Source organism: Nerophis lumbriciformis, linkage group LG25 (genome assembly GCF_033978685.3).
Source record: "Nerophis lumbriciformis linkage group LG25, RoL_Nlum_v2.1, whole genome shotgun sequence".
NCBI classification, from domain to species: domain Eukaryota; kingdom Metazoa; phylum Chordata; class Actinopteri; order Syngnathiformes; family Syngnathidae; genus Nerophis; species Nerophis lumbriciformis.
The window spans coordinates 24,994,662-25,013,318 of record NC_084572.2 but is presented as its reverse complement, the minus strand read 5'-3'; the positions used below and the strand labels follow the sequence as shown (position 1 = coordinate 25,013,318).

Sequence of the window (18,657 nt, the reverse complement as noted above, 5' to 3'; positions counted from 1 at the left end):
GCGAGGATTTGCCGCTTATTTAATTTATTCAATAGCAGCATTTACGTTAAATAATTACACTTCCTTTTCATGTACAGGCGTGAAATACTCCCCAACCTTGTGCATTCAACCAAACTGGGCGCCACGATTTTGATTATCTTAAAAGCCAAACAGGACATAAAAGTATTTTAAGATTTTGAAAAGCCTAAAAACACTTTTTGTTTTTTTCCTCAAAATTTTCAGTAAACTTTAAAAATTATATATTTTTTGCCATTTTGAAGAGCTTTTCATCAAATATTGTCAAAGCTTGAAATTAGGGAATTAACCCATCTTATGCAAATGTATACTAATAACAAAATGAGACATCAATCAAAATGCCTTCAAAGGGTTAAAATATAATATTAATAAAAAACATTATTGATAATGTTTAAATCATGTCCTGTATTCATGCCGATGTTTTGGTACCGGTACCAAAATGTACTTCAATACCTTTTTGATACTTTTCTAAATAAATGTGAGCACAGAAAAAATGGCATTTATTGGCTTTATTTTAACAAAAAATCTGAGGGTACATTAAACATCCATCCATTCATTTTCTACCGCTTATTCCCTTCGGGGTCGCGGGGGTCACTGGAGCCTATCTCAGCTACAATCGGGCGGAAGGCAGGGTACACCCTGGACAAGTCGCCACCTCATCGCAGGGCTACATTAAACATATATTTCTTATTGCAATCGAAGAACACTTTTGTCCCTTAAAAAAATAGTGAACATACTAGAGATGTCCGATAATGGCTTTTTTGCCGATATCCGATATTCCGATGTTGCCCAACTCTTAATTACCGATTCCGATATCAACCGATACCGATATATACAGTCGTGGAATTAACACATTATTATGCCTAATTTTGTTGTGATGCCCCGCTGGATGCATTAAACAATGTAACAAGGTTTTCCAAAATAAATCAACTCAAGTTATGGAAAAAATGCCAACATGGCACTGCCATATTTCTTATTTGAAGTCACAAAGTGCATTTTTTTTTTTTAACATGCCTCAAAACAGCAGCTTGGAATTTGGGACATGCTCTCCCTGAGAGAGCATGAGGGGGTTGAGGTGGGGTGGAGGTAGGTGGTAGCGGGGGGTGTATATTGTCGAGTCCCGGAAGAGTTAGTGCTGCAAGGGGTTCTGGGTATTTGTTCTGTTGTGTTTATGTTGTGTTACGGTGCGGGTGTTCTCCCGAAATGTGTTTGTCATTCTTGTTTGGTGTGGGTTCACAGTGTGGCGCATATTTATAACAGTGTTAAAGTTGTTTATACGGCCACCCTCAGTGTGACCTGTATGGCTGTTGACCAAGTATGCGTAGCATTCGCTTGTGTGTGTGAAAAGCCGTAGATATTATGTGGCTGAGCCGGCACGCTCCCAATGTTGTTGTCTGAGTGGAAATCCGGAGAAATTCAGGAGAATGGTTGCCTTGGGAGGGGCACTGAAATTCGGGAGTCTCCCGGGACAATCGGGAGGGTTGGCAAATATGACTGGGAGACGCAGTTCTCCCTACGTCCGTGTACCACTCCGTACAGCGGCATTTTAAAAAGTCATACATTTTACTTTTTGAAACCGATACCGATAATTTCCAATATTACATTTTAAAGCATTTATCGGCCGATAATATCGGCAGTCCGATATTATCGGACATCTCTATAGACAACTTGTCTTTTAGTATATATACTTATTTTAAGGTATTTTTGGGTTCATTGAGGTTAGCTAATTTTACTTGTTTTGGAAAGTCTTGACAAGCCGAATTTTCTTGTTCTATTGGCAGATAATTCTGCTTAGTTCAAATAAAATACCCCTCATTTTTTTTTTTTTTTCTTGTTTTGAACACTGACTTTTTGCAGTGTACCGCGGTACTTTAGTAGTAACGGTATTGGAGTGTTGTCGAATAACTGCCCGTTTATTGCACACCTGTGAAAGAACTGGATGTTGAAATTAGAAAAAAAATAACATGAGTAAAAACTCTTTATAAAAAAAAAAAGTATAATGGAGTAGCACAATAAAAATGATGACCAACATACAGCAAAAATGTACTGAAATTGTCATGACCTGCCATGACATGTCTATATGTACGTAATGTTTTTTTGTATTTAGTTGGTGTCAATGCTCATTCCGAACTCGTCACAGCCAGTGCGGAGCGCTGATTGACACACCTGCCCCCGCTTGGTGATCAGGACACGCGCCTGTTGACTATAGCCAATCGGAGTGCTTTATAAGCCAGCGCTACGTCTCAGAGGAGATGTGTGCGCACTTTAGTGTGTTGCTATCGTTTTGGTTGCTGCTAAGATAATTACATTTCAGCGGATTTACCTACAACTCGTTTCATTTCTCTGCATCCTGGGGGTCGCGCCTACACTGCCGACATGTGAGTTTGTAACGGAAAGGGCAGACAAAAATCAGCCTTTTTGTACCCTGGGAGTTATTATCCAAACTCGAGATGTCCGATAATGGCTTTTTTGCCGATATCCGATATTCCGATATTGTCCAACTCTAAATGACCGATTCCGATATCAACCGATACCGATATATACAGTCGTGGAATTAACACATTATTATGCCTAATTTTGTTGTGTTGCCCCGCTGGATGCATTAAACAATGTAACAAGGTTTTCCAAAATAAATCAACTCAAGTTATGGAAAAAAATGCCAACATGGCACTGCCATATTTATTATTGAAGTCACAAAGTGCATTATCTTTTTTAACATGCCTCAAAACAGCAGCTTGGAATTTTGGACATGCTCTCCCTGAGAGAGCATGAGGAGGTTGAGGTGGGTGGGGTTGAGGTTTGGGGGGAATAGAGGTAGCGGGGGGGTATATTGTAGCGTCCCGGAGGAGTTAGTGCTGCAAGGGATTCTGGGTATTTTTTCTGTTGCGTTTATGTTGTGTTACGGTGCGGATGTTCTCCCGAAATGTGTTTGTCATTCTTGTTTGGTGTGGGTTCACAGTGTGGCGCATATTTGTAACAGTGTTAAAGTTGTTTATATGGCCACCCTCAGTGTGACCTGTATGGCTGTTTACCAAGTACGCCTTGCATTCACTTGTGTGTGTGAAAATCCGTAAATATTATGTGTCTGGGCCGGCATGCAAAGGCAGTGCCTTTAAAGCACGCCCCCAATATAGTTGTCTGGGTGGAAATCGGGAGAAATTCGGGAAATTGGTTGCCCCGGGAGATTTTCGGGAGGGGCGCTGAAATTCGGGAGTCTCCCGGTAAAATCGGGAGGGTTGGCAAGTGTGACTGGGAGACGCAACTGCTCTGTACTTCTCCCTACGTCCGTGTACCTCTCCGTACAGCGGCGTTTTAAATAGTCATAAATTTTACTTTTTGAAACCGATACCGATCATTTCCGATATTACATATTAAAGCATTTATCGAACATCTCTAATCCAAACTTTATCCCCAGCATCATGACATTAAAAAATAGCAAGCGTTGGTCGCTAAATTAAAAAAAGAATTGCTATCATTAGCTGACAGCAAATATTTGAAGTGTTTTTATGCCTTTTGAATAACGAAGGACTTATGTGTCGGGTTTGGCTTTGGTGTATTGTCCAATAACTGCCAGTGCATCGTACACTTATGAAAGAATTGTACATTAAAATATTTTTATTTCACATGAAAAAAAAACAAAACATGTGTAATAGAGCCTAGCGATGAGGTGGAGACTTGTCCAGGGTGTACGCCGCCTACTGCCCGAACGCAGCTGAGATAGGCTCCAGCGACCCCCCGCGACCCCAAAAGGGACAAGCTGTAGAAAATGGATGGATGGATGGATGTGTGAAAGAGTAACACAGTAAAATGATGGCCAGATACAGCAAAAGTTTGCTGAAAGGACAAAAAAAAGTCTACCTTAAAGGTGTACAGACTTGTACTGATCCTCCGTGATATTCTATATGTATTGCACAAATTATTATTTTGTCAGCATTGTTGAAGTAATCAAAGTAAATTGGTGTATGTGTGTAAGTCAGGGATCTCAAACTCAAAGAGGAAGGGTGTGGGTGATGCAGGCCACACAATGTATTGACCTCACAATCCTGGTTTAACCATGTGACTAAACGTCGTTAACTACTTGCACACGCAGCTATAGTGACCCTGAGCTATGGTAGGCCTTAAGGCAGGGGTGTCCAAAGTGTGGCCCGTAGCTAATGTCTTCACGACCCACGGCACATTCTAGAATATATTATTGAAAAATATATATATAGAGAGAGAGCAAACAATTGACATTTATTGAGAAAAAGTTTCAATGCTGACTTCAATAGCAATTTCTTTAAAACTATCATTACTAAAAATAAATAAAATCAATCAAAACAAATGTTTTTAATTCTTGAACAATTGAAGGCTCCGAATACTTCACATTAAACATTCCACTTTGCATATTTTGTGTTGGCCATATAACAAAATAATTTTCTTTAAAAAAAAACAGGGCATAAAACAAACAAAAAAAACAAAACATGAACATATTATAAAAACTTGTAATCCATGGATAGTTCTAGAAACTTAAGCGGTGAGATTTGGCCTTCAGGCCTTAAGTTTGACACTCTAAACAAAAATATGGGCCTGCAGGCCGCAAATTTGAGACCAGCAATGATGTTCCATTTCAGGTTGTATGACTATCATCACACTTTTTCTAATAATTATACTATTGGCAAAATAAAAAACATAAATTACACACACAACAAAGCACCCAGTATGGCAAACAGTATATAGTTCTTAGGGCATCGACACATGGAGACTACACCATCCTCTCAGACTGGAGCTGTACTAGTCAGTCTTTGAGCGTGAACTGAGGAAGTCTGCTCAAATGATAGACAAAACATCTTCGAAGACAACCTGGATGTCCACTTGTGATTAGAGATGTTCGATAATGGCTTTTTTTGCCGATATCCGATATTCCGATAATGCCCAACTCTTAATTACCGATTCCGATATCAACCGATACTGATATATACAGTCGTGGAATTAACACATTATTATACCTAATTTTGTTGTGATGCCCCGCTGGATGCATTAAACAATGTAACAAGGTTTTCCAAAATAAATCAACTCAAGTTATGGAAAAAAATGCCAACATGGCACTGCCATATTTATTATTGAAGTCACAAAGTGCATTATTTTTTTTAACATGCCTCAATAAAAACAGCAGCTTGGAATTTGGGACATGCTCTCCCTGAGAGAGCATGAGGAGGTTGAGGTGGGCAGGGTTGGGGGGGGGGGGGGGTATAGGGAGTAGCGGGGGATGTATATTGTAGCGTCCCGGAAGAGTTAGTGCTGCAAGGGATTCTGGGTGTTTGTTCTGTTGTGTTTATGTTGTGTTACGGTGCGGATGTTCTCCCGAAATGTGTTTGTCATTCTTGTTTGGTGTGGGTTCACAGTGTGGCGCATATTTGCAACAGTGGTAAAGTTGTTTATACGGCCACCCTCAGTGTGACCTGTATGGCTGTTGACCAAGTATGCCTTGCATTCACTTGTGTGTGTGAAAAGCCGTAGATATTGTGATTGGGCCGGCACGCAAAGGCAGTACCTTTAAGGTTTATTATCGCTCTGTACTTCTCCCTACATAGCTTTTTCAATTACTAGTCTGTTCAACCCAAATGTCACGAAATGTTATAACAATGAAAAGTCATTGCATTTTTTTTTTTGCATGTTTGGGCACTGGCACCGTTTTTAAAGTACTGATATGTTACTAGTATCGGTTAAATGATCCCTACTGAGAACACAATGAGCCGGTTAAACAAGAATACAAATGTTGTTGTGTGTCACAGTACATATTGTCACGCTCTCACATGACAGCGTGGACTTTATTGTTAGTTTCCTGTCTAGCGCTCTTATTTTTTTAACTTCCTGTTTGTCATATTCTTGTTTTCCTCCAGTATGCTTTTCCTGGCCGCTCTGCTCCCGCTCTGTTCTGTCTGTTGCGCTCCCTCCCCCGTTGTCATGGCAGCAACGGAAGGCGGGAAGGACACCTGGCAGTAAGTAATCACCACGCCCTACTTACACTGATTGCACACACCTGTTCTTCGCTGGTTCTTTCCTTCGTGTTCCTCCACGGTTGCGGACCAGGCCGACCTTCCTCCTGCCTCCTCAACACCTTTGTGTTTTATCCGTTGCCATAACATTTCTATTTTTCATGTTTTATGCCCTTTTTTTCAAGGAAAACCCATTTTTTTAATGGCAAAAACAGAAAATATGCAATATTTTTCCTAAGACCTTTTTTTCAAAACGGATTATTTGATGTCAAGTAATTGGAGTCTTGAATGGGTAAATATTTCATAACAACATTGCTTTTTATTCGTTTATTTTTTGAGCAATGACAGTTTTAAAGTAAAAAAAAAACTGCCTACATTAGTGTCAATATTTAAATATTTTCTGGGTACATTACACCGTTTGCATTTTTATTCCACTGTTTGTTTTTTTTTGTCATATTTGTATCCAAATGGTTAAAAAGTCAGCTGCGGGCCACAAATGGCCACACTTTCATCACCCCTGTTCCAAATGGACTGAAGTCAAAATGATAAATCCAGAAGTGAGCTTAAAAATAAAGTAAATGTTCCCAATTTTATATAAATGTTTTCCTATTTGCTAACTACAGTGTTTTCCGGACTATAGAGCGCACTGGTATATAAGCCACACCCACAACATTTTAGAAGAAAACATTATTTTTCCATATATTAACTGCACTGGACTATAAGTCACAGATATATACGTTACAAAATGAGTTATTTACACAGTAAGATTCTATATATGTTTATGTACATACTTTAATTGTTTCCAAACAGGGGCAGTAAAACGGCTGATCCAACAAAACAGAAGTCATCGTCACGGACCCACTAGCTGCGGAAGCCAGCTCTCCAATCAGCTAAACAGACTCATTAACTCCACGGTGACTTGGTGAGTTTACTGAGAAATTTGTGAAACTGAAACAATACAAAAAAAAAAAATGCTGTCGTAAGTTAATAATACTAGCAAAGATACTCGTAAACGTGTTAGCGTATTAGCCAAAGCTAATGACGCTAGCGTAATGACATTGCGATACCACGTACAAACATGCATGAAGACACTCCTACAGGCATCACACATGGGACGGTTTAGTAAGTATAAACATTGTTAGTTACATTGTAAAACTTAAAAAAGTTGTTTGGAGTGATGAATGAAAAAGCCATACATGTAGAAACGCTATGGACGGCTAGAAGACTGAATAGCACTCAGGCTGAAAGAAAAAAAGGTCTACTGATAAATGGAAGGACACTGCAGCACCTGCAGTGAGCGAATTCGTCCAAAGGATGGCGCCATATCACGAACAATAAAATACCCTCTTAGTGTTTTTGCTTCTCTTTTAAAAAAATATATTTTTATTATTGCAGTCAGCGAAGAAAAATCCATAAATTAGGTGCTCCGTTTTACCAGCCGCAGGGTCCAAAGTGTAGGGAAAAGGTAATAGCTGTTAGTCGGCAATTTACGGTATTCTTTTTATTTACAGGCTACACGTAGTGTCTTTTTTAATACAGCAGATGGCGCCATTACCAACACGGTATCAGTGAAGCGGCGTCATTTACTAGGGGTGTAACAATTGATCGATAAATCGATTTATATTCCTACATTTTAAGTGTATCGATCTGTGCTCGGCAAGATAGTTATCGATCCAAGATCGTTTTCAAAGGGAGTCGATCGATTTTATCGACGCTAGCAAAAAGAAAATACTGGATTTAAGAACGGCAAGTCTTTATTTGAAGTTTAGCAGTTTTAATAAAAAGGACGTCAAACATTAAGTCTGTCTGCCCGTTTTTGGCGTCTTTAAAGGGGAACATTATCACAATTTCAGAATGGTTAAAACCATTAAAAATCAGTTCCCAGTGGCTTATTATATTTTTCGAAGTTTTTTTCAAAATTTTACCCATCACGCAATATCCCTAAAAAAAGCTTCAAAGTGCCTGATTTTAACCATCGTTATATACACCCGTCCATTTTCCTGTGACGTCACATAGTGAAGCCAACACAAACAAACATGGCGGAAAGAACAGCAAACTATAGCGACATTAGCTCGGATTTAGACTCGGATTTCAGCGGCTTAAGCGATTCAACAGATTACGAATGTATTGAAACGGATGGTTGTAGTGTGGAGGCAGGTAGCGAAAACGAAATTGAAGAAGAAACTGAAGCTATTGAGCCATATCGGTTTGAACCGTATGCAAGCGAAACCGACGAAAACGACACGACAGCCAGCGACACGGGAGAAAGCGAGGACGAATTCGGCGATCGCCTTCTAACCAACGATTGGTATGTGTTTGTTTGGCATTAAAGGAAACTAACAACTATGAACTAGGTTTACAGCATATGAAATACATTTGGCAACAACATGCACTTTGAGAGTGCAGACAGCCCAATTTTCATCAATTAATATATTCTGTAGACATACCCTCATCCGCGCTCTTTTCCTGAAAGCTGATCTGTCCAGTTTTGGAGTTGATGTCAGCATGCTAGGGTCGATAGGGGGTTTAGCTCGCTCGTCTGCGGGAACAAACTGCCGCCATTGCTTGCCGTGCTATCGAGGTCCTTTGTCCCTGAATTGCTCACACACTCTGGCAGATTCAATGGTGGTCTGGCGGCAGATTTCTTTGACTTTATCGTTGGAAATGCATCTGCTTTGAGTGTCGCAGGATATCCACACATTCTTGCCATCTCTGTCGTAGCATAGCTTTCGTCGGTAAAGTGTGCGGAACAAACGTCCAATTTCTTGCCACTTTCGCATCTTTGGGCCACTGGTGCAACTTGAATCCGTCCCTGTTCGTGTTGTTACACCCTCCGACAACACACCGACGAGGCATGATGTCTCCAAGGTACGGAAAACAGTCGAAAAAACGGAAAATAACAGAGCTGATTTGACTCGGTGTTTGTATTGTGTTTGAGAAAATGGCGGATTGCTTCCCGATGTGACGTCACAACGTGACGTCATCGCTCCGAGAGCGAATAATAGAAAGGCGTTTAATTCGCCAAAATTCACCCATTTAGAGTTCGGAAATCGATTAAAAAAATACATGGTCTTTTTTCTGCAACATCAAGGTATATATTGACGCTTACATAGGTCTGGTGATAATGTTCCCCTTTAAAACAAAAATGGTGGATAGGTCACAACAAACGCCACAAGACGACACAAAAACGTTCAGCTCCAGCATGATCGTAAAAACCACAACTATTAAAAACGACACAACACAATACTATAAACGAAAGTGACAGCGGAGCAAGTTCACCTGAAGGACCAGCGTGATACGGAAGGTTCAAAACACTCACAGTATATTAGTGATATTCAATCAATCAATCAATGTTTATTTATATAGCCCTAAATCACAAAAGTCTCAAAGGGCTGTACAAGCCACAACGACATCCTTGTTACAGAGCCCACATAAGGGACGTCGATGTGAATGACTATGAGAAACCGCATATGTGGGTGACCCCCCCCCCCCCCCCCTCTCTAGGGGAGACCGAAAGCAATGGATATCGAGTGACATAATATTGTGAAAGAACATATTTATGACTTTTCACTTACGTTTCCAACTTTGTTCATTACACTGTCAGCCGTTTGGTCGGTGTGTTGCCGTTATGTCCTTATACTGTTCCGTGTTTATTAAAATGAGAGTCATTAAAGCACTGCTTATTTCAGTGTTTTTCAACCTTTTTTGAGCCAAGGCGCATTTTTTTCATTGAAAAAACGCGGAGGCACACCACCAGCAGAAATCATTAAAAAACTAAACTCAGTTGACAATAAAAAGTCGCAATTGTTGGATATGACTTCAAACCATAACCAAGCATGCATCACTATAGCTCTTGTCTCAAAGTAGGTGTACTGTCACGACCTGTCACATCACGCCGTGACTTACTTTGAGTTTTTTGCTCTTTTCCTGTCTGTAGTGTTTTAGTTCTTGTCTCGTGCTCCTATTTTGGTGGCTTTTTTTTTTATTTTGGTATTTTCCTGTAGCAGTTTCATGTCTTCCTTAGAGCGCTATTTCCCGCATCTACTTTGTTTTAGCAATCAAGAATATTTCAGTTCTTTGTATCCTTCTTTGTGGGGACATTGTTGATTGTCATGTCATGTACGGATGTACATTGTGGACGCCGTCTATGCTCCACAGTAAGTCTTTGCTGTCGTCCAGCATTCTGTTTTTGTTTACTTTGTAGCCAGTTCAGTTTTAGTTTTGTTCTGCATAGCCTTCCTTAAGCTTCAATGCCTTTTCTTAGGGGCACTCACCTTTTGTTTATTTTTGGTTTAAGCATTAGACACCTGCACACTACCTCCTGCTGTTTCCGACATCTACAAAGCAATTAGTTACCGGCTGCCACCTACTGATATGGAAGAGTATTACATTGTTACTCTGCCGAGATCTAGACAGCACCGACACTCAACAACAACACATTATTTGCAGATTATAATTACTGGTTTGCAAAAAATATTTTTAACCCAAATAGGTGAAATTAGATAATCTCCCACGGCACACCAGTGTGCAGCGGCACAGTGGTTGAAAAACACTGGCTTATTGAACCTGAAAAACACTTTGTTGCACTTCATTTCTCAGGAAAATCTACTGTTAATTCAACCTGAAAAGATTTTAGTGCACTCCATTTTTTACATTAATTGTGACCAACTTTTGTGCTAATAAATGACATGCATTCAAGTAAGACATTTAAAAAAGTTTATTGATGACATTCTGATAATAAAATTACATTTGTCTACAAATATCGGGGCCTTTTCTCAACCTAATTTTAATTATGTGATTATTCAAAAATGTGATTAATCTGAAGTAAAGATTAATGAGTTGACAGCCCTAATTATTATGTTTTACTAACAGATTGATGGTTTACTTGCTCTGAACTCCTAAGTCAAGGTGACAGGCAGATCTTTGAGTGTTCATTTAAATGTCACAATTGAAAGAATAAGTTAATTTAGCCAAAAGGTGCTCTTTTTATTTTCATCCTTTTGCAGGCCACACCAATGACGTGGCGGGCCACATTAGATGATATGGCGGGCCATATTAAATGATGTGGCTGACTACATGAAATACTGTGGTAGGCCGCATAAAATTATGTGGCGGCCCACAAAAAATAGTGTGGCGGACAACATAAATAAATGTCTTGCAGCATCAATAATATGGCGGGCCGTATGAAATGATGTGATGGACCAAATAAAATAATGTGGCAGGCCACAATAAATGATGTGGCGGGCCACGTAAAATGATGTGGCGGGCCACGTAAAATGATGTAATGGGCCACTTAAAATAGTGTGGCGGACCACATAAATATGTCTTGCAGCATCAATAATATGGCGGGCCGTATGAAATGATGTGATGGACCAAATAAAATAATTTGGCAGGCCACAATAAATGATATGGCGGGCCACATAAAATGATGTGGTGGACCACAATTAATGATGTAATGGGCCACTTAAAATAGTGTGGCGGACCACATAAATATGTCTTGCAGCATCAATAATATGGCGAGCCACATTAAATGATGTGACGGACCAAATAAAATATTGTGGCAGGCGACAATAAATAATATGGCAGATCACATAAAATTTTCGCGACCCAAATACAATAATGTGGCAGGCCACAATAATGATATGGCGGGCCACGATAAATAAAACGGTGGACCACATACAATGATGTGGCAGACCACAATTAGTGATGTAATGGGCCACTTAAAACAATGTGGCGGACCACATAAATAAATATGTCTTGCAGCATCAATAATATGGCAAGCCACCTTAAATGATGTGACAGGTCACGATAAATGATATGGCGGGCCACAATAAATAATGCTGTGGACCACATAAAATGCTGTGGCAGACCACAATTAGTGATGTAATGGGCCACTTAAAATAGTGGGGCGGACCACATAAATAAATATGTCTTGCAGCAGCAATAATATGACAGGCCAATTTAAATGATGTGATGGACCAAATAAAATATTGTGGCAGGCAATGATAAATGATATGGCGAGACACGATAAATAAAGCGATGGACCACATAAAATGAAGTGGCAGACCACAATTAGGGATGTAATGGGCCACTTAAAATAGTGTGGGGGGGCCACAAAAATAAATTTGTCTTGCAGCATCAATAATATGGCGGGCCACATTAATGATGTGACGGACCAAATAAAATATTGTGGCAGGTCACAATAAATGATATGGCGGGCCACAATAAATAAAGCAGTAGACCACACAAAATGATGTGGCAGACCGCAATTAATGAATTAATGGGCCACATAAAATGATGTCGTGGGCCACATAAAATGATGTCGTGGGCCACATAAAATTTTGTGGAAGACCACATAAAATAATGTGGCTGGCCACATTTTTCATATTAATATTGCATTATTTTATGTCGGAAAAACAACAGCAAAAGTAACAAATAAATCTACTGTTAAAATGTCGGTTACTGTACTTTTATTGAAAATTGCTTGAATGTTGAAATTGTTAAAAGAAAATGTTTCCTCTTGTTAATTCAACCTAAAGTGATGGTTGAACTTTATTCAAATAAGATGTGAATGCATTGGCCATTTTTTGTTGACTTGCTTGCTTGTTTCTATAATTGATTTATACATAATTCTAGAGCTGTCAATCTTTGGGCACCAGTCGAGGGTACCGATTTGATTCAGAATCGATTCTTGTTAAAAAATCAATGATGATGACAGTTCTATGACTAATTACACAATACACAAACGGCTCTGATAAATTTTTAAGTTACTTTAAAAAAAAAGAAGTTTTTTTTTGTTGTTTTTTTAAATAATCAATCTAACAAAATAATACACAATAATACAATAATAATACAATTCCAATTCCAAAACCAAACCCGGCCCTGCAACATTCAGAATACTAATCAACTGAGCAATTGAGCAATTGAGAAGACACACAAACATGACACAAAACAATCCAAAAGTAGTCAAACAAAAAAATTAATATCAACAGCAGTATCAATATTAATAAGGACTCCAACATAGCAGTGATTAGAAATCCCTCATTTACATTATCATCACAGCCATTTATAAAAAAATAAAATAAAAACATTTAAAAAAATGAACAATAGTGGCTTACGCTTTTTGTTTAACAAAATTCCACCCAAACATTTAATAAAGTCAAATACAAATAAGGCAACAAGAGAAGTATTCCACACTTCTCTTCTAAAGTAAATGTGTAGAGCATATATAGGCGTCTACTGTACATCAATGTTATGATTAGCCTGAGTTGTTGGACAGAACTGATAAAAAAAAAAAAGAAAAGTTTTTTAATTGATTTTTTTGTTTTTTTAATCGATACATATAATAAATAATAATTTTTTTTTGACACGCCTACCTAATTTCCTTACAAGAAATAACAGAAATATAGAAACCACTTGCAGTGTCCACTAATTATTTCAGTCACACTGGTGGATTTTATTTTTTTATTTTTTTATTTTTTTGCTAGAAAGCTACGGAATCAATATCAACTCACTGAATCGTTACGGATCGTATCGTTCTAAAAAAAAAAATATATATATATATATATATATATATATCGTCCCTGAATCGTATCGGCAACATCAAATTCCGAATCGGCTCGCGACACCCCATCATCATTCACCCGTCACCAGTCGCAAGCTGCCAGGCCATGCGTCCGTGCCGTAGCCCGGACTTGTTCCCATGATGCAGTGTGTCCATGCGGGACACAACTCTGGTTGCCCACGGCGATGCGTAAGTGTTCCTTGTCTGTCGCCGGCAAACATACTGTAGTGGTGTTAAAAGGCAGGCTGCCAGTTGGAGCACTGTGAATTGTATGTACCGTCCTCTCCTGTCCGTCACTCATCAACACTCACACTAACACACACACACACACACGCACACACACACTCCTTTATCTGTGTTGTTTTAGTGGCAAAAGCTGTCCAGCGATGGATAGCGGAGGTTTTTGAATTGCAGCGATGTGCAGTCACTGTGACCATTATCCCAACACTTGAAGACTGAAGAGTTGTTGAACTCTGGCCACTGATGAAATTTCTGCATTTGTGCGTTTGGAAGCTCCAGTTCCCATTTGCATATTGTAAATGGTGCTCGATATAGCCCCGCGCGGCGTTTTTCCCGTCTTTCTCCCACCACCAGAAAAAAAAGAAAAAAAAAAAAAAAGACATAAATCAGTTCTTTTCCTCCGACTGACATTTATATTTTCAACTCCCGTAGATATGCATAATTGCAGAGGCCATTAAGTAAGGGCATATGTCTGTCGCTCGGATTTCTCGCGACGTGGACCTCCGCCGGGGAATAGTAGCACATCAAGTCCATTAAATCTTTGCCAGGTGTTACAAATGCAAAGATGTTAACATTAGGCCCGGAGGAAGAGGAGGTGGAGGAGGAGGAAGAAGGGGAGCTATTTAAGGTCGTGTGTCTGTGCGGGTAATGTATTTACACACGTGTGGCTTTTTACTTCTTTATTGTCTCATCCAATTAATCGCTTGATGCAGGATCGCTCCTGGATAAATCAAATGACGTCATTTATCTGCGGCGCCAAATGGCTCCAGGTGAAGAACATTCTGAAATGTGTAATCGCACAATGTCGGAGATGCACGACAGCGGGGAAGGGATTTCATACGGCCCCCATTCCTGGGTGTATCTCGCGTGAGAGGCAGTGGTGCCCAGCAGGCGCAAGACATCGATACAACGTTGATTATGACTTAGAGACTTCCTTTTTATTGTCATTCAAATTTGAACTTTACAGTACAGAAAAGAACAACATTTTGTTGCATTAGCTTGTTGTCGTGCAGGATAAAAGAGCAATAATGTGCAGATATAAATAGATTACTGTACAGATAAATATATTGCACTTTTGCATATGCATCCTTGTTTATGGATGTATGTTATATTGTCTTTATCAATCAATCAATCAATCAAAGTTGATTTATATAGCCCCGTGGAGGGGGTCGTGGTCTGCGGGCTTGCCGCGGAGCGGGGTGTGTAAGGACCAAACTCAAAGCCAGCGGCAGGTGAGTAGATTGCCCAGCTAGGGCTGGTTTTCTAGCAGCAGCCGGGCCGAGACACGTGGTTGGAGTTGGAGCCAGGGAGAGAGACACGCACAGAGACACGAAAAGCAGAGACACGCCGGACTGAAAAGTCCGAGAGATATATTGCTGGTAGGCAAATCATACTGGTGTATGTCAATAAAAGACTTGATTCAACCTGTCTACCGGGCTCACGAAGATCTCTTGGCGTCAGGAGAACCCACCACAAGAGGGAAACCTCCACAAGCCCTAAATCACGAGTGTCTCAAAGGGCTGCACAAGCCACAATGACATCAGATCCCACACCAGAGCAAGAAAAAACTCAACCCAATGGGATTACAATGACAAATCCTCCCCCCCCAATTTTTGACATTTTTCAGGTGGAATTCTTTCCTATTCTTGCTTGATGTACAGCTCAAGTTGTCATATTTTACGCTTCATAATGCGCCACACATTTTCAATGTGAGACAGGTCTGGACTACAGGCAGGCCAGTCTAGTACCCGCACTCTTTTACTATGAAGCCACGTTGATGTAACACGTGGCTTGGCATTGTCTTGCTGAAATAAACAGGGACGTCCATGAAAAAGACGTTGCTTGGATGGCAACATATGTTGCTCCAAAACCTGTATGTACTTTTTAGCATTCACAGATGTGTAAGTTACACATGTCTTGGACACTAATACACCCCCATACCATCACAGATGCTGGCTTTTGAACTTTGTGCCTATAACAGTCCGGATGGTTCTTTTCCTCTTTGGTCCAGAGGACACGACGTCCACAGTTTCCAAAAGCAATTTGAAATGTGGACTCGTCAGACCACAGAACACTTTTCCACTTTGCATCAGTCCATCTTAGATGAGCTCGGACCCAGCGAAGCCGGTGGCGTTTCTGGGTGTTGTTGATAAATGGCTTTCTCTTTGCATAATATAGTTTTATCTTGCACTTACAGATGTAGCGATGGACTATAGTTACTGACAGTGGTTTTCTGAAGTGTTCCTGAGCCCATGTGGTGATATCCTTTACACACTGATGTCACTTTTTTTTTTTTTTTTTTTTTTTTTTTTTTTTTTACCTCAGGCGGTACTGCATATTGTGTACTAATATTGCTTACATGCAGTGATTTCTCCAGATTTTCTGATGATATTACGGATCGTAGATGGTGAAATCCCTAAATTCCTTGCAATAACTGGTTAAGAAATGTTGTTCTTAAACTGTTGGACAATTTGCTCACGCATTTGTTCATAAAGTGGTGACCCTCGCCCCATCCTTGTTTGTGAATGACTGAGCATTTCATGCAAACACAGTCGAGCCGCTAAAAAGCGCACGGAAAGCAGAGCGAACATAAAGCTTTTAGCAAAACCTGAACAACGTGGGTAGTAGGGTACATTTAGCCAAACATAAATAGTCATTAATGTCGAGCAAAAATCCCGCAAGTACTGGTAGGGTGAGACGGGTATAAAAAGGGGCGTGATTGGTGGCGGAAACTGGTGGGGACACTCATCAATAAACAGAAACAGGTGTGTGAGATCAGCGCACCTAGCAATCAAAACATGAACAAAGGAAGAAGTGCTGAAACAAAGAGACTCAAAACCAAGGAGACGACAACAAAAAGCATGAACTGCATCGCAGGTCGTGACTTTTTCTTTTTTTTCCTCTTTAATGTTAACAAGGATACATTGTAATGAAGAGGTGTACTTATATCAATTTGATAGACAAATGATACTATTCATAGCAGTGACGTGCGGTGAGGTTGATGGCTGGTGAGGCACTGACTTCATCACAGTCAGATTTACAAACATATGAACCCTAAAGAGTATCTTGTTCACCATTTGATTGGCAGCAGTTAACGGGTTATGTTTAAAAGCTCATACCAGCATTCTTCCCTGCTTGGCACTCAGCATCAAGGCTTGGAATTGGGGGTTAAATCACCAAAAATGATTCCCGGGCGCGGCGCCGCTGCTGCCCGCTGCCCACTGCTCCCCTCACCTCCCAGGGGGTGATCAAGGGGATGGGTCAAATGCAGAGGACAAATTTCACCACACCTAGTGTGTGTGTGACAATCATTGGTACTTTAACTTAACTTTAACTTTACACATACAAACTGTAGCACACAAAAAAGCACATTTAATAAAAAAACGTTATTATGGTCTTACCTTTACTTATAAATGCGCCGCTGTTGTGCTGGATTAATGAACCCCCTGATGGGAGTGTTATATCAACTAAAGCCCTCACTTCAACTTTCCACGTGCAAGATTGAATCGATTTAAAAAAGTGTAACCGAGGGTTTATAAATGTCGCCTATACTGTATGAAACTACAAAATAACAAACACGGAGGCTCCAGTTTACACGAGGACCACTTTTTTTTACCTTCTTTCAAAAACCTCCGCAACGTGACATCACTTCCGCTCTTAGCGCCTTCAAAATAAGAGCTCAAGGCATATACTATATAACAGCGCATAACAGGAACTTAACATCACAAAGAGGAAAGCCCATTAAATAGGTTACAAAAGTTATTTAATAAGAAGCCAAAAAGTGCAAAAACAATAATGTTCGTGTTGGAGGAGTTGTGAATTAGGTACACCTGCAGTCTGCTGGTGTACCTAATGTTGTGGCCCTGCAGTCATTCACAACTCCAACACGAACATTATTTTTTTTGCACTTTTTGGCTTCTTATGAAATAACTTTTTTAAATAGATTCAATCTTGCACGTGGAAAGATTAAGTGTGGGCTTTAGTTGATATAACACTCCCGTCAGGGGTTGCCGTGCATTCTACGGCGGGGGTGCAGGAGGCGAGCCTCAGCCAGTGCGTCTTTTGCAGCCGTTTTATGATCGCTCAGCACAAGTTAAAGTTAAAGTCCCAATGATTGTCACACACACACTAGGTGTGGTGAAATTTGTCCTCTGCATTTGACCCATCCCCTTGTTCACCCCCTGGGAGGTGAGGGGAGCAGTGGGCAGCAGCGGTGCTGCGCCCGGGAATCATTTTTGGTGATTGGTAATGGGTCCCATTTTTATAGTCTTTGGTATGACTCGGCCGGGGTTTGAACTCACAACCTACCGATCTCAGGGCGGACACTCTAACCACTAGGCCACTGAGTAAGAAATACGTTACACACATAGTTGTTGACAAAATACACTGTACATTATATACCTCAGCTAACTAAACTATGGAAATGTATAATATAGTTCATATAGCCGAGTCCGTCCATGTTGCAACACTGAGTGACGTGCCTCGACTGTCTCTTCTCAGTATTTGAACGGCAAATGTGAAAATTCAGCGATTTTGAATAAAAATAATCTAAAACTGGTGAAGTTAAATGGAAAATAACTTTATAGTATAATCACTGGATACATTTAACAATTTAATATATATTTTTTTCTTTTTACATTTTTTTTCTTTCCATGATGAGGCGGGGCCTCACCTGCCTCTAGTGACTGCACGTCACTGATTCATAGTCACGGTGGGGGGGGGGCATGTTTTCTTCTTCCTGGGTGGGGTGTAACACAAAATAATTAAGAAACACTGACCAACAGGAAGAGAAGAGAAAATATGAAAACCGTACCCTGTTTTGTAGCTGATTGTACTCTTTTGGGAAGACTCTGGAGTGTGTGG

General features: G+C 40.1%; 1 protein-coding gene across 1 annotated transcript in view; it reads left to right on the top strand.

Annotated features, from left to right (window-relative positions):
- The first annotated feature begins 6,056 nt into the window (after nt 1–6,056).
- The window catches only part of fbxo41 (F-box protein 41), a 228,028-nt gene continuing 215,427 nt past the window's right edge, over nt 6,057–18,657 (top strand). Inside the window, exons 1-2 of the mRNA XM_061984025.1 lie at nt 6,057–6,282; nt 6,801–6,912. The gene's annotated coding sequence lies outside the window, so the exon portion shown is untranslated. The remainder of the gene's footprint in view (nt 6,283–6,800; nt 6,913–18,657) is intronic.